Source organism: Ambystoma mexicanum, chromosome 6p, assembly GCF_040938575.1.
Source record: "Ambystoma mexicanum isolate Mex_15411 chromosome 6p, UKY_AmexF1_1, whole genome shotgun sequence".
In the NCBI taxonomy this organism is placed as follows: Eukaryota; Metazoa; Chordata; class Amphibia; order Caudata; family Ambystomatidae; genus Ambystoma; species Ambystoma mexicanum.
This window is the reverse complement of record NC_090935.1, coordinates 36,279,319-36,294,990: the sequence shown is the minus strand read 5'-3', so window position 1 is coordinate 36,294,990 and position 15,672 is coordinate 36,279,319. Positions and strand designations below refer to the sequence as shown.

Here is a 15,672-nt window from a genome sequence, read left to right as displayed (position 1 = left end):
GTCAGATTTTAAGTTGTCTAGAGTGGTGGTTGCGGCAATCATGCCTTGGATTCGTCCTTCAGGGATGATGGCCACGGGGTCTGGTGTAGTGAATGCCTCTTCTCCCTCACTCATGCGAGACAGGGCGTCCACTTTTCCATTGCGTACTCCGGGTCTATAGGTGATGACAAAGTCGTATTTCGCAAAGAAGAGAGCCAGCGGAGTTGGCGTGATGAATGCGCTTTAGCGGTCTTCAGATATTGTAGATTGTGATGATCCGTGACGACGGTGACTGTAGGTCTAGCTCCAAGAAGATAATGTCTCCAGGCTTTGAATGCTGCCTTAATTGCTAGCAGTTCTTTATCAGTGATTGCATAATTCAATTCAGGGGCTGAAAACTTGCGAGACCAGAATGCCATGTGGATGCGACTGACCTGTTTCGGGGTCTCGTTGTGACAGGACTGCTCCCATTGCTATGTTGGAAGCATCTGTTTCGACCACATATGGTAGTTCTGGTCGAGGATGCCGTAGAATTGGTGCTGTGTTAAATGCTTGTTTTAGCTCCTGGAAGGATTTCTTTGCCTCTGCGGACCAATTAAATTGTTTATTTTTCCATATTAAAGAGGTTATTGGGTGGGCGATCTAGGAGAACCCGGGAAAGAACCGGTGGTGAAAGTTGGCGAACCCGAGTGCACTCTCTAGTCCCTTTATGGATGTCGGTGAGGGCCAGTTAAGGATAGTGTCTACCTATCGTGTGTCCATGCGTATGCCCCGTGGTGTGAGAATAAAGCCGAGGAATTCTACCTCTGTCACTTGAAAGAAACATTTCTCCAGTTTGGCATATAGCCGGTGTTGCCACAGTTTCTCCAAAACTGCCCGGACATGGTTGACGTGGTCCTCCTTAGTGGTCGAAAAGATAAGAATGTCATCAATATAGACAAGAGCGCAGACGTCCAACAGTTCACAGAGCACGTCATTCATGAAAAATTGGAACGCTGCCGGGGCATTACATAGTCCAAAGAGCATAACCTGATATTCATAAAGGCCATATTCCGTGCGAAAGGCCGTCTTCCACTCGTCTCCTTTTTTGACTCTTACTAGATGGTAGGCCCCTCGTAAGTCTAGTTTTGTATATATCTGAGCGTTTTTGACTTGACCAAAGAGCTTGGGGATAAGCGGTAATGGGTACCAGTTTTTTACTGTGATCTGGTTAAGTGCTCTGTAGTCAATGCGAGTTCTCAGGTCTCCCTCCTTTTTAGGCACAAAAAAGAGGGGCGAGGATGCAGGGGACTTGGATGGACGAATGAAGCCATTTGCCAGATACTGATCAAGGTAGGTTTTTCGATGCTAGTTTTCCTGTTCTGTTAGGGTGTAAATCCTGCTGCAGGGAACTTGAGCTCCAGGTACCAGATCAATTTGGCAGTCATACGGTCTGTGCGGAGGTAGGGTGTTCGCTTGCTCTTTTTGAAAGACATCTTAGTAATCCAGGTATTCAGGTGGTAGTGAACTGGTGAGACCCAGTATGGTTTCTTTCTTCGACGTACCTGGGTTGGTAAGACCTTTTAATGAGAATCCCTTGCTGTTACAGGTGTCGGCGCAGTCTTGGGGAAAGGTCAGAACTCGTTTACGCCAGTCAATCCTGGGATTGTGGGTCTCCAGCCAGGGCATTCCCAATATCATCTGGAACTGAGAATCGCTGATGAGATCGAAGGTGATGTCCTCTTGGTGACCGTCTTAACACAGAAGCGTGACCTCTCGGTGTAATGCGTCACTGGGCCGGATGATAGCTGAGATCCATCAACTGCTGTGACGTTTTCCGAAACCTGCTTCTGTCGGAGAGGAAGGCCTATCCGGGTAGCCAGATCTTGGTCCATGTAATTTCCCACAGCTCCACTGTCAATGTATGCCTCCAAGGCATGTATTTTCAATGGTTGCTAGTGGTTTACCAGGAGCACAGGGATGACTAGATGTGAGGTCTGTATATGTTGCTTTTCACCGCTCGACAAGTGGACCCCTACGCTTGCCAGGCGTTGGAGTTTCCCGAGTCCACTTCTTTCTTCACCCTTGTCAGTTGCTCCAACTGCTTTCCTGGGTGGTTTCATCTGGCATTCTCGGAGATAGTGACCTGCTTTACCACAGTACAAACAAAGCTGCTGCTGTCTCCTTTTCTCCCTTTCTGCCTTGGTGAGTGGGCTCTGCAAGCCTCCGATTTGGATTGGCTCCGACTGATCGTGTGATTTGGTTTGATTCTCATGGGGCCGCACGTAGACCGACCGCCCCTCGGCCTTGGCCTGATCCATCTTCCGATCCTGCAATCTGTGATCTTGCTGCACTGTCAGGTCGATGTATTCAGCACATCTTTCCGGGGGATTTACTACATGGGCTAATACGTCCTTAAGTTCCCCTTGCAAGCCTCGGTAAAAGAGTGTAGTTCTTTTCTCCTCTGGCCAGTTAGTTTGTGCTATCAGACGATTGAAGGAAGCAATATATGTTAGTAGGTCTTGATTACCATGATGTAGTGATAATAGTTAATTGTCCAGAGCCCACCCTTGAGTATGTCATGCAAATAGTTTCCCCAGTTTACGCTGGAAACCTCTGAAGTCTATAAGCAAAGGATCATCCTGGTTTACCAAGGGTATTGACCAGTCTGCTGCACTACCTCCCAAATATGAGAGTACAAATGGCACTCTTGCTTGATCGTTGGGGAATGACCCAGGTCTGCACAAGAAATGTAGGCGACATTGATTCATAAAGATGGGGTACTTATTCAGATCGCCTGTGAAGCGTTCTGGTGGGTACAGGGGAAACCCCCTGGAAGAACCACCTGTACTGGTGTGGGCTGTGGAGGCGCGGCAGGAGGGGCATAACCTGGCAGTGGGACCTGGCCTGCCTGTGCCTGGAGAATTTGCCTTGCTAGTTCATCTGTCCGCTCCTGGTTCACAATTAGATCCGGCATTGGTTTCCTGTCTTGAGGCATGAACTTCAGCCCGTAACTCTCCCAGTAATCGGGCCAACTTGTACGTTTTAGAAGTTTCCATAATGCCCAGGCAAAGATTCGAAGAGGCTTCGCGTTCTGTTACGCTCACCTGGTCTCTGCGGAGGCATTGGGGCACGGTTGCAGCCATCTCGGGGGTGAGGTTGCTCGGGTCCGACTTCACCCTCTGCACTTATGTGGTGACTGGTGGTAATAGGTGATGCTGCTCGGGACTGCTCCTGCGTGGAGAATAGGGGGGCGTACGTATGCCAGCTTGTAAGCCTGATCCCCTTCCAGACCCCTTCTCCCAAACCGTGGTACCCTTGGGATGCGCTGTCCCTGGAAAGCTCACCTGTTGATTAGTTTTGGCAATCACTCTGTCCTGCTGCTTCTGGCAGGGGCGCTTGTATGATCTGGACCGAGTTCCTTCACTGGTCCCTTGCACGTGGTAGTCCAGTCCTGCTACGACTAAGCCACTATACTTCAGGTAAGTGTTCCTGTTTGCCTTTGTCTTTCCTCGTCTGTTTTTGTTGTATTGTAAAGTTTATTATCTTGTATTGCTGTCCATTCCACTTTTGATGTTTGCTCTTTTGCTTTCTTCCCTTGCAGGTGATGTTGCCGGCCCGGCAGAAGCTGCGGAGCTCGAGGCGACATCTGGAGGGAATGAGGAACGAAGCTGCAGTGGTACAGTAGCTGGTAATTTGTTATCTAGGGGGCGCGCTGGGTTCAAATGCGGCGCGGCCCTAGGATGGATGTTCTAACCTTGTCTTTCTTCTTCTTCTCAGGGTCTGAGTTCATGGATGCGGAGTGCGGTGCTGCGGCGTCTGGATCAAGATCACTGGATGTCAGGAGATGAGTCTGCAGATGAAGCGATGAAGCTCCGGTTTCCTGGAGGTGAGTATGCAGGAGAACGCCTGGTTTCCAAAGGTAAGTAAATAAACTGGTCCAAGCAGCGGTGAGCGTCACCTTGCACGTGAGTGCACAGTAACGCAAAGCACCGGCCTTAAGGATGGAGCAGCTTATATAGCTGAGCTTCTGAAGCCACGCCCACCAGGTTCAGCCTGCCTGCCCCACCCTGCCACACCCGATGAGTCAGCACATGAAGACCAGGCCTAGGGAGCCACACCCGATGAGTCAGCACATGAAGACCAGGCCTAGGGAGCCACACCCGATGAGTCAGCACATGAAGACCAGGCCTAGGGAGCCACACCCGATGAGTCAGCACATGAAGACCAGGCCTAGGGAGCCACACCCGATGAGTCAGCACATGAGGATGTTCTCTGGAATAAAGGCTTTCAGCTTCTGGAAAGTTCTTGTAAAATAAAAGCACTCCTGCACTGAAATAAAGTGTTCCTGCACACATCTCTATATGAGCCTGGCACCGAAAGCACCAGGAGTCCAGCTAGGGCCCCTGTGTTTATAGGTCCTAAAAGGACATAAGTGAGTCAAGTGACCCATTGCCCCCATCACTAGATGGTGTGGTTTTGTGTTATGGGGCCTGTGGCCATGACATAAAGGGATCCTGAGAGAAGGGTGTTTTGAATGGCAGAGGGCAGTTGGTGGGTGAGAATGGCCATTGAGACTTCCATGGCCTTGTGTGGTCCATGGGTCCATAGGATGTGTGTCACCCGCAATCCTTGATCGTGTGTGCTCCACGCCCCTACCAACCTTGGCTTCTTCTAGGCCCCTTTTTGACTGCACTGTTCTTGTGTCCCCTATCTTTGACTGCTGTATACTTGCTCTACCTACTTCTGTATGTCTCTCACTGTTCTCCTTAGGTTCCCTTGATCATTGTTTTGTTACCTAGCCCTCGCTCTGCCTGTTGTTTTCTGTTGTGTTCCTTTCTCTTTCAGGTTCCCTCGTTCTCACTCTGTTAACTGGTTTTGTTTTCACATTTACTTGACTGCTTCATTCTACTTGACTGCTTGTTACTAAGTTGTTCTTGTCTCGTTCTTGTTTCGTCTGCTTGCACCCCTCCTCTTGTGCCACCCTAGTGTCTCCTCCCCTTACCTTTGTTCCCCCTCACCTTCTCCTTCCCCCCCACTCCCTTCCATCTGCATCCTCTATGGTTCTCTCTGTCTCTCCTATCTTCTCTAACTGCGACTCTATTGACTATCCTATCCTTACTAAGTATGGTAGGAAGAGGTTCAAAAAGGATATCCTGATCTCCAACACAGGCCTCCCCATCGCTGACACCTACACCAGCGCTTCCTCCCGACAGATCCTCACCGACATCCTCTTTGTCGTTCCTTCGCCAGACCTATGGACTCCACATATGGTCTCTGTGCTCTCTCCTTTCTCCTCCTCTCCCATTAATGGTGGCACCTGGTGGGAGTCCGTTCTTGCTCCCCTTCCACTCCTCATTAATGTTTACCTAAATGGCACTGTCTTGGGCCAAAGGCCCTCAGGCCAACCTTCTCCTCTTTGATAGACGCTTCCTATGCCTCATCAACTTCCTTTCTTCTCCTGCTGTCCCTTCTTTCCCCTCTCCGGCTCCTTTGTCTCCCTCCTCTGCCACCTCTCTGGTGCCTTCATCCTCCTCCTTGAGTATATTGCCCTCTCTTCCTTCCTCCACTGCCAACCCTCGGGCTTCCGCTACAAATCCACAGGGTGTACCTCTGACCTGTACCCCTCCACGGAAGGCTTTCAAGGGTGGCAACCTTCTCCACATTGCCACTTTCAACTCTCGCTCAGCTGTCAAACACTCCTCTGACATCTGCCGTCTCCTGGAAGTACTCAACCTTGATGTTCTCGGTCTTACTGAGACATGGTTCACGGGCAGATCTGTCACAAGTTTTGATACTCTCCTCCCTGATGGCTACAAGATCCTCTCTGTGCCTAGATCCAACTGTGGGCGTGTAGCTTTGATCTTCCCGGAGTGGATACCTGCCTCTATCATTCCTATGCAGGTCTACTCCTGCTTTGAATGTCTGGTCTGCAGGCTCTCTCTCTCTCCTGGCCGCTCTCTCACTGTGGCTACTATCTATATGCCACCTGGTCAGGTTGCCTCCTTCATCTCTGAGTGGGCGGACCTCTCCTCCTCCTTCCTGGCCTCGACCACTTAACGCCTCCTCCTCTGTACTCTTTTGCAACATCTGCGATTCTCTTTCTCTCTCTATTCTTCTCTCTGGCCCGACTCATTCGGCAGGGCACACCCTGGATTTTCTGATCACCTCAGACCTCCCAGTCTCTATCCCTCTGACCACTCCTCTCTCCTGGAGTGACCACATTCTCCTCTCATCTCTCTCTTTTTACCCCTCAGGCCGACCCAATCCCTGCACAGCCACCTACCTCTTCGCTCATTCGACCCATGAATCGTGTGTCTGCTTTCGCTGCCACTTTCTCCCCCCCGACTCACATCCTGCCACAGCCCTTCCCAACCTCCATTCTTCTATCTCTGACACTCTTGATATACTTGCCCCTGTCATGAGGATCCGCTTGATCCCAAAGCCAAGTGCAACTCTTGACGTTGGCAACAAACGTAGGGCTCCCAGCCATTCCGAGGTCTGGTTCGGAATGGTTCATCCGCATTCTAAAACATTTATCCACATAAATGGGGTCACCTTCTCCATCTAGAGTGAGAAAATCTGAGAGCAAGCTGGACATGAATGTGATTCTGCCATCTCCCTCCACCCCCAGGCAGAGGCCCACCACCCTGATCTGTTTAGCCCTCACCACATTCTCCAGATATGAAAGTCGGGATTCCAGCATCCTGTTAGCCTTGATGACCGCCTCCACTTTTTTAGTCACATGTTGCACCATCAGGAGCACTTGCATCCTCTGTTGTTCTAATTCAGTGGCCCTCTGTTCGAGCACGGAGGCTCCTGTGTCCAACTGTAACACTTTTTTGTTTAGTTTCTCAAATTTGTTATCCAGCCGAGCCATTGACATTTCAATGCAGCCCAGGGCCGCCAATACGAGATCTCCAGATGGTGACGCGGGTTGAGACTCATCGGGGTGCGAAGAAATCCAGCTCTGTCCCTTTGGTCTTTTTCTTAGTTTTGCCTGATGCCACTTTCCTGTACCCTCCCCTAGGGCACTGAAACTATGTGACTGGAGGCGAAGACCCGCAGAACCCTGATTTTGCTCCTGCGTCTAGAGATTAAGAGCTGCTCTGGTGGTATGCATTCTTGCATAGTTCTTAAATAAAATATCACTCGCCCCACTCAAAAATGGCTGCTTCTACAGTGACTTCAGCCCCCGTAGCAGGAGGAAGAAAATGGCCCACAATTAAGATGGCTGCCGCCTTTTCCACACCTTTGCGACCAATTACCCTGCACTCCGTGTAGTCTCCTGAGGCCCATGTCTCCCGCAGACACGCCAGCGGGGGAGTCACAATCAGTCAAGAGCCTCCAGGTTACTCCCTTGTCTCAGTCCCCTCATACCGCTTGCCTCTACAGTGCTGCAAAGTCACAGTGGAGCACTGTTCCTCCCAAGCCTGGTATGCTCTGCAATGCTGGCGCAGAGACTGCAATCGTCCCGGCATCGCAGTGAAACACCTCCTGAGGACATCCACCACTCTCCACAACATTTCTGTGCCCAGTCACCAACAGATTGTGCTTTTTCCAGGGGTGGGATGTTGGAGCTCATGTGGGATGCTTTCGCCCTGCCGCTATCTTGGCCTCTCCCCATTTTGTTTGTTTTTTATTCCTGCCTCCCTTTCCATGTCAGGAGAGTTTGAGCTTGGACTGTAATGTTATCTGTGAGCTCAAAGGTACTTCTAAAAAGCATTTTGATTTGACTATCTGCAAACCAATGGCGAGGGTGGTAGAAACACAGCTACATTGTGATTAGTCTCCAGCCACGCTACCCCTCCAGAACCCCACCCCAGTTTCTAAAACAGGACAAACTGAAAATAAAAGCCGTTGCAGATAAAGGTGCAGAGGAGGAGCTAAATGCCTCTATCGGAAATCCTGCCCCTATTTTGCCTATATGTTAGAAGCTGGAAATTGCGACATGCACAACTCCAGTATCGGTACTTATCCCACAAAGAATCCTCGAAACCAGGTATCCATTGAGAAAGCCCTACATGACGTACCCGCAGAGAGATGACAGTCTCTTAAAGGAGGTTCTTGAAAAAGTGTGAAGCGATGAGGCAAGAGCATGGTGATGCCACATGAAGCAGAGATAACGCACGAAGAAGAGGTGCCAAGAAAGAAGGCGGATGGACCTTATATAATCTGATGATGAAGTGAAGAGTCGAGGAACATTTCATGTGTGGAATGAAGAATGCACGTGTGAAGAGCACTGAAGAAAATGCACTCGCTTTATAACTGTACAGATGCTATAATGCAAGTAGACTAAGTAATCATGAAAGCTGGTTATACTTACTGAATAGACTGCAGGCGGTGCCGCCAATATGCATATATGTGCATAGAATCTGGATGTTTCACGTCATATTTTATGAGAAAAAGGGGCTGAAAGTGTGGCGCAGCAGAGAAAGAGAGCTGAGGTTGGAGGAAGAATCGAGAGGGCTTGTCTGGCCCAGTGTGGAGGGTTGAGGCAGCCAAGAAACTGGTTATCTATTTGAGAAGATTCAATAAACGTGAGAAGCGAGGGAGCTTCTGGTGAGGTGCAATGGAAAAAGACTATGAGTGCCAAGTTGTATTAATTTAATAATATTAAATACGAAAAAGGAGCTAAAACACAGTCTCCTGTAACATGGGGTAGATGGAAATAGACTTTTGGCAAGCTACATCGAGACCGAAGATAAGACCGTGCTTGCACTCCCCATCTATTCTCAGGCGCAGTGTTACTTTGCAAGGCCGAGTTCAAAGACAATTCGAATAGCAGGCAGCAAGAGTGATGATGGATGATGGGCTAATTGGGTGGGAAGGCATTGTCAAGTCCACCCACAAGCACTTGAGATGCCAGATTGCGTGCTGCTAGCGGGTGGAATATTCCAGAAGAGCACAAGCGTGCCAACCAATCATAGAGGGCCACATAGCAAAGAGCCCTATAGTTTGAGAGCCAATGAAACTTGTATTTGATGACAATGAAGATGACTTGCACTAGGGGTGGGCATGAGTTGTCCACCTGACTATAGAGATCCAATCATAATCTTATCCACATAGAAAGTGTATCTAGATGTTCCCCGTAGAACAACCACAATCCCAGTTAGGTTTTTCGTATTTTGCCAAGTAGTATGACGTCAATGATGACAAGTTTTTGTTAAATGTATTTTTTCATGTAAAACGTTGAGAGACTTGAGCAAACGTCTGTTGAAGTCTGTTGAACTCCCTGTTTTAGACAATTTATATTTAAAAAGTTATGTTTTGCCAACTTCCTGAGTCGGTCTTATTATTGGTGTGAGAGTAAAGTGTGCATCCCCATCCATTCCATATAGCGCTACCTCGCTTAAAGGGCCTAAGGTGTGTGTAGGTTTAGACAATCCAGCAAGGCAGTGCACAAACACAGAAGACACCTTTGTATGAAACCCAGTATTCCCAGTATTTACCTATTGTGCCAATGTGAACAAACTCTGGTCATAAGTGAATAATTCTCTTTCGGGAAATCAATATCCTGGCTTTAATTACTCAAATGTCCACCCAACGTTCAGACCAATCATTACCAAAGAAATGTACAAAATGAAGGTCATGTGTGAATAATTCATTTTGATGTAGCTTATTTACTGAGCAATAATAAAGCGACGTTCAAAAGGCTTAGATGTAAAGAATATATTCACTCAATCAAATGTAATCATGGAGACCAAAGGGATGTACCCAGAAAACATGCATGTCTGGAAGAACATATTTTAAGGTGTGGTCTTACATAACAGTGAAATAAAATCACATTTCTTAAAGACCCCAAACTGCCCCAGGAGTGATGAGTCTGAGAAAGTGTGCTGAGCTTTTCTCATTACAAATGCTCCTTTAAGGACCTCACCGGAATGGAAAACGCAATCACATCCAACATTCCATCCAAAATCAGAGGAACCCTGAATGGGGGAAGTGGTGGGATCACTGGAGAGAAGTGGACGGGGCATGTTTGTGTTTACAATCTGTGAAGTGAAGTAGCTGCTGCCTGGAATCAGAGGAACCCTGAATGGGGGGAGTGGTGGGATCACTGGAGAGAAGTGGGTGGGGCATGTTTGTGTTTACAATCTGTGAAGTGAAGTAGCTCATGCCTGGAATCAGAGGAAACCTGAATGGAGGGAGTGGCGGGATCACAGGAGAGGAGTGGACGGGGCATGTTTGTGTTTACAATCTGTGAAGTGAAGTAACTGATGCCTGTAATCAGAGAAACCCAGAATGGAGGGAGTGGTGGGATCACTGGAAAGAAGTGGGGAGGGGGTACGTTTGTGTTTAAAATCTGTGAAGTGAAGTAACTGCTGCCTGGAATCAGAGGAACCCTGAATGGAGGGAGTGGTGTGATCACTGGAGAGAAGTGGGCGAGGCATGTTTGTGTTTACAATATGTGAAGTGAAGTAGCTGATGTTTGGTATCAGAGGAACCCTGAATGGAGGGAGTGGTGGGATCACTGGAAAGAAGTGGGCGGGGCATGTTTGTGTTTACAATCTGTGAAGTGAAATAGCTGCTGCCTGGAATCAGAGGAACTCTGAATGGAGGGAGTGGTGGGATCACTGGAGAGAAGTGGGCGGGGCATGTTTGTGTTTGCAATATGTGAAGTGAAGTAGTTCATGCCTGGAATCAGAGGAAACCTGAATGGAGGGAATGGCGGGATCACAGGAGAGGAGTGGGCGGAGCATGTTTGTGTTTACAATCTGTGAAATGAAGTAACTGATGCCTGGAATCAGAGAAACCCTGAATGGAGGGAGTGGTGGGATCACTGGAAAGAAGTGGGGAGGGGGAAAGTTTGTGTTTAAAATCTGTGAAGTGAAGTAGCTGCTGCCTGGAATCAGAGGAACCCTGAATGGAGGGAGTGGTGGGATCACTGGAGAGAAGTGGGTGAGGCATGTTTGTGTTTACAATCTGTGAAGTGAAGTAGCTGATGTTTGGTATCAGAGGAACCCTGAATGGAGGGAGTGTTGGGATCACTGGAAAGAAGTGGGCGGGGCATGTTGTGTTTACAATCTGTAAAGTGAAGTATCTGATGCCTGGAATCAGAGAAACCCTGAATGGAGGGAGTGGTGGGATCACTGGAAAGAAGTGGGAGGGGGGCATGTTTGTGGTTACAATCTGTGAAGTGAAATAGCTGCTGCCTGGAATCAGAGGAAACCTGAATGGAGGAAGTGGTGGGTTAACGGGAGAGAAGTGGGCGGGCATGTTTGTGTTTACAATCTGTGAAGTGAAGTAGCCCATGCATGGAATCAGAGAAACCCTGAATGGAGGGAGTGGCGGGATCACAGGAGAGAAGTGGGCGGGGCATGTTTGTGTTTATAATCTGTGAAGGGAAGTAACTGATGCCTGGAATCAGAGAAACCCTGAATGGGTGGAGTGGTGGGCTCACTGGAGAGAAGTGGGCGGGTTAACTGGAGAGAAGTGGGCAGGGTATGTTTGTGTTTACAATCTGTGAAGTGAAATAGCTGCTGCCTGGAATCAGAGGAACTCTGAATGGAGGGAGTGGTGGGATCACTGGAGAGAAGGGGGCCGGGCATGTTTGTGTTTACAATCTGTGAAGTGAAGTAGCTGTTGCCTGTAATCAGAGGAAACCTGAATGGAGGGAGTGGTGGGATCACTGGAGAGAAGTGGGCGGGGCATGTTTGTGTTTACAATCTGTGAAGTGAAGTAGCTGATGCCTGGAATCAGAGGAAACCTGAATGGAGGAAGTGGTGGGTTAACGGGAGAGAAGTGGGCGGGGCATGTTTGTGTTTACAATCTGTGAAGTGAAGTAGCTGATGTTTGGTATCAGAGGAACCCTAAATGGAGGGAGTGGTGGGATCACTGGAAAGAACTGGGCGGTGCATGTTTGTCTTTACAATTTGTGAAGTGAAGTAACTGATGCCTGGAATCAGGGAAACCCTGAATGGGTGGAGTGGTGGTATCACTGGAGAGAAGTGGGCAGGGCATGTTTGTGTTTACAATCTGTGAAGTGAAGTAACTGATGCCTGGAATCAGAGAAACCTGAATGGAGGGAGGGGTGGGATAACTGTAGAGAAGTGGGCGGGGCATGTTTGTGTTTACAATCTGTGAAGTAAAGTAACTGATGCCTGGAATCAGAGAAACCCTGAATGGAGCGAGTGGTGGGATCACTGGAAATAACTGGGCGGGCATGTTTGTCTTTACAATCTGTGAAGTGAAGTAACTGATGCCTGGAATCAGAGAAACCCTGAATGGGTGGAGTGGTGGTATCACTGGAGAGAAGTGGGCGGGTTAACTGGAGAGAAGTGGGCAGGGTATGTTTGTGTTTACAATCTGTGAAGTGAAGTAGCTGCTGTCTGGAATCAGAGGAAAACTGAATGGAGGCAGTGGTGGGATAACTGGAGAGAAGTGAGTGGGGCATGTTTGTGTTTACAATCTGTGAAGTGAAGTAGCTGCTGCCTGGAATCAGAGGAACCCTGAATGGAGGGAGTGGTGGGATCACTGGAGAGAAGGGGGCGGGTTAACTGGAGAGAAGTGGGCAGGGCATGTTTGTGTTTACAAGCTGCGAAGTGAAGTAGCTGATGCCTGGAATCAGAGGAAATCTGAATGGAGGAAGTGTGGGTTAACTGGAGAGAAGTGGGCTGGGCATGTTTGTGTTTACAATCTGTGAAGTGAAGTAGCTGCTGCCTGGAATCAGAGGAACCCTGAATGGAGGGAGTGGTGGGATCACTGGAGAGAAGTGGGCGAGGAATGTTTGTGTTTACAATCTGTGAAGTAGCTGATGTTTGGTATCAGAGGAACCCTGAATGGAGGGAGTGGTAGGATCACTGGAGAGAAGTGGGCATGGCATTTTTGTGTTTACAATCTGTGAAGTGAAGTAGCTGCTACCTGGAATCAGAGGAACCCTGAATGGAGGGAGTGGTGGGATCACTGGAGAGAAGTGGGCGGGTTAACTGGAGAGAAGTGGGCAGGGCATTTTTGTGTTTACAATCTGTGAAGTGAAGCAGCTCATGCCTGCAATCAGAGGAAACCTGAATGGAGGGAGTGGCGGGATCACTGGAGAGAAGTGGGCAGGGCATGTTTGTGTTTACAATCTGTGAAGTGAAGTAACTGATGCCTGGAATCAGAGAAACCTGAATGGAGGGAGTGGTGGGATAACTGGAGAGAGGTGGGCGGGGCATGTTTGTGTTTACAATCTGTGAAGTGAAGTAGCTGATGCCTGGAATCAGAGGAACCCCGAATGGAGGGAGTGGCGGGATCTGTGCTTTCCTTTGTGTCTCTTGTGCGTTCATCTCACCCTGCTCAACTGTACAGATCATTTACTTTGTCAATATGCTGAACATAAACATTTTTATTCATTCAAATCATGGACAGACCACCATCCAGTATTTTAGATCCAAGTATTACAAGTGGTCATTTTAAAAGCCTCTGCGGAGCAAATGGCAATGAATAAAACGTCATGAGTGATTGTATGTATCAGAGAATTTAAACCATTTCAGTTCAGTTTAGACTTTCTTCCAAATATTGTAGATTTTACTTTAATAATTTGTTCTGAAATCTATCCGCATGGGTGTGGAATTTGTGAGGAAGTTGATCAAAGTCTTGATGGTGTAACAGATGACACGGTTGGCTTTATCAATGCTTGTTTGTAACAGGACTTCAGTGCCAGGAACACATATATATCAAGTGGCTAAAGGTGCACTTAGTGAAGACATTTTTGATTACACCAGTAGCATATTTTACAGCTGTAATTAAGCCATTAACTCACGAACACTGTTTACAAAGAATACTCTCATGGCATAGTTTGATGTTATTGCTTGATAAAGCTAACGAGAACGTGGGGGACGAGGCACTGGCCGCAAATGGCCACAGGAATTACCATGGCCGCGGGCAATGAATGAATGAATGGCTGGGTAAATTTCCATACACCACCCACAAGTTGTGTGTCCCTCCTCACATGCCATATCCCTCCTAGCTGGAAGGAGTGCAACAGTTTAGGCTTATAGGTGCCACCCAAGAGCCAAAACTAAAAAGGAGAAGGGAAAAGAAATGCAGAACTGCATCTGCTCAAGTGATGGAGCAGGTGGGCCATTAGTTGACCATAGACCCACACCTCACTGCATCTGGCCATTCCAGGGGAAGTTGCTGGAGTGAATGGCCTAGCCTTGCCTGTGACCCGCTCCAGAGGTCAGCAGGATTCCCTGCCAGGATTCTGGTCCATAGAGCATCCCAGACATTGACTGCTACCTGTTCCCCTCCCTTGCCTTCCACTTCTCCCCCCTTCCATGCACTCCCACCCCCCTCCCATGCACTTGCACGTTCTCAATGTCTCTGGGCCTAGTAAGGTCGCTGTTTTGTTCTCCCCTGTTCTCCTTCCCTGGCCTTGTCACGCTCTGAAACACTTGTGTACGAGTGCGATAGAAATAAAATATCAATCAATCAAAAAAACCACGCGCTGATAATTCCAGCAAAGAGAAAAGCACCGCCTTCCAGGAAGAGGAAGAGACAGGAAGATTCAGTCCTCCGTGGAGGCACACAGGAGGCTGCACGTGATGGGGGGTTACATGATTTATGGGCTGGGAACTCCATGCAGCAGCCTTCCATGGCATGGCTCATGGACCAGCTCTGATGTGACAGGGTGCGGCGTCATGTCATATGCAAAGGGTGCTGTGCAGGCATAACTGCTGGACTCTGGAGGGCGCTACTTGCCTGGATATGACGCTTTCCCCCATTCTCTTATTACAGAGACAAGATAAAAACATGATGGAATGGAACGCTAGCCGACAAATTCCCACTGATTTAAAGGTGGTCATCGCACACATGTTTACAGTAACGTACAGCGAGTCTGGGAATATGACTTTCTGAATAGGGCAGTCCTCTGTCATGCCATGTCCTCACAAAGGTAAGTACCAGTGGTTCAGGCTTCTCTGCGCTACACCGAGGAGGAGTGCATAGTACACATGTAGGTATAACGCCCTCCGGTCAGGCAGTCCCAGCTCCTTGCCCTTTCCCGCACACAGTTCAGAGGGATTCAAGCTTCTCTGCGCTACACTCAGTGGGAATGCAGGATGAGTTTGCACTGAAAAGAACAGAACTTCGGTTCTGAAGCAAGCAGCCGTTCCTCCGTCGTTCTCAAAGTATTTGTTCTTATAGGCAGGTGTTCTACCAATACGGCTATCATAATGAGGAAAGCAGAGGCGCTACTGTATAGTGTACAGTTCACTTGACCCCATTCCTCTATCTTGCTGCCCACTCTAACATCGGCAGCTGATGCCCACCAAGTGTCGTATAGCGTGCAGGTCACTTGACCCCATGCCTCTGCCTTGATACCCACTCTAACATCAGCAGTTGCTGCCCACTAAGTCTCATACAGCGTGCAGTTCACTTGACCCATTCACCTGTCTTGCTGCCCACTCTAACATCAGCAGCTGAGGCCCACTAAGTGTCATACAGCGTGCAGTTCACTTGCCCACTAAGTGTCATACAGCGTGCAGTTCACTTGACCCATTCACCTGTCTTGCTACCCACTCTAACATCAGTAGCTGATACCCACTAAGTCGTACATAGGGTGCAGTTCACTTGACCCCTTTCATCTGTCCTGTGCCACCTTGGGCAGCCGCGGGCACATAGCGGGCACTGAAGCCTCCATGATATGACGTTCCCATCACTACTGGGCATAGATACTGTCCAGAAAAGGGTATCTTCCTACAGATGATCTCACTTGAATACTGCGCCCCC

The 15,672-nt window shown here is 48.6% G+C and overlaps 1 protein-coding gene across 2 annotated transcripts in view; it reads right to left on the bottom strand.

Annotated features, from left to right (window-relative positions):
- Positions 1 to 15,672, bottom strand: part of LOC138511174 (CMRF35-like molecule 5) — a 262,104-nt gene that overhangs the window by 156,773 nt on the left and 89,659 nt on the right. The gene's annotated exons all lie outside the window — the stretch shown is intronic.